Consider the following 315-nt stretch of genomic DNA (forward strand, 5'->3'; position numbering starts at 1 on the left):
CGGCGCTCCCCTCGCCCTCCGGCCCGGCCGCCGCAGCTGCACGGCGGGCCTGTCACGTGGGGCGGCGGCGGCGGAGCGGCGGCGGCGCTGGCGCTGCGGTCTGTCCTCTTCCACCTGCCCCGGAGCGGGGAGCGCGGGCCGGCCATGGGGCTGCGGCGGCGGCGGCAGGCGGCCGCGCCACTCCCGGCCCCCCGGCCTGCGGGGGCTCGGCGGGCTGGCCGCGTCGCCGGCTTCCGCGGCTCGGCGTAGGGGCGAGGCGGGCGCGGAGCTGCCGTGGTTCCCCCCGCGCTGAAGGGCAGGCGGCGGCGACCCGCC

Source organism: Leptosomus discolor, chromosome 8 (assembly GCF_034619465.1).
Source record: "Leptosomus discolor isolate bLepDis1 chromosome 8, bLepDis1.hap2, whole genome shotgun sequence".
Classification (NCBI taxonomy): domain Eukaryota; kingdom Metazoa; phylum Chordata; class Aves; order Leptosomiformes; family Leptosomidae; genus Leptosomus; species Leptosomus discolor.